The sequence below is a fragment of the Echinops telfairi genome, unplaced genomic scaffold (assembly GCF_000313985.2).
Source record: "Echinops telfairi isolate 266 unplaced genomic scaffold, ASM31398v2 ScPeMD7_7475;HRSCAF=8513, whole genome shotgun sequence".
Taxonomy (NCBI): Eukaryota; Metazoa; Chordata; class Mammalia; order Afrosoricida; family Tenrecidae; genus Echinops; species Echinops telfairi.
Window position 1 is genome coordinate 31,378,642 of NW_022111379.1, and position 452 is coordinate 31,379,093.

A 452-nucleotide genomic window follows, 5' to 3' on the forward strand; every position below is an offset into this window, starting at 1 on the left:
GAAAGGGACAGGCTGGTCTTCCTCCCTGGGAGCTGCTGGTGGTTTCCAACCGCTGACCTTGCAGATGACAGCCCAAAGTGTAACCACGGTGCCGCGCAATTTGTGAAAAAGTGAATTAAAAGATAGTGAGACATTTCCATGCACTTTTGAAGCCCTCCGAAAAGTCATTGAAACACCACACACACACACACACACCACCGCCAACCCTTGACAATGGTCTCTCTAACAAATCAAAGAACACTCGATTCCCAAAGGGGATGGCATCCTTGTGGTTAGAGGTTAGAGAATACAGTTAATACAATTCAATCCATTCGCACTCTCCCCTCCCCCCCTCCCAACCAAACCCTCTTCGCCTCGAAATGTCACTGGTCCTGAGGCTGAGAGACCCTGCCCTGGTTCAAATCTCAGCTTCTCTACTTACGACCTGTAGGCCCTTTAGCAAATGACATAAT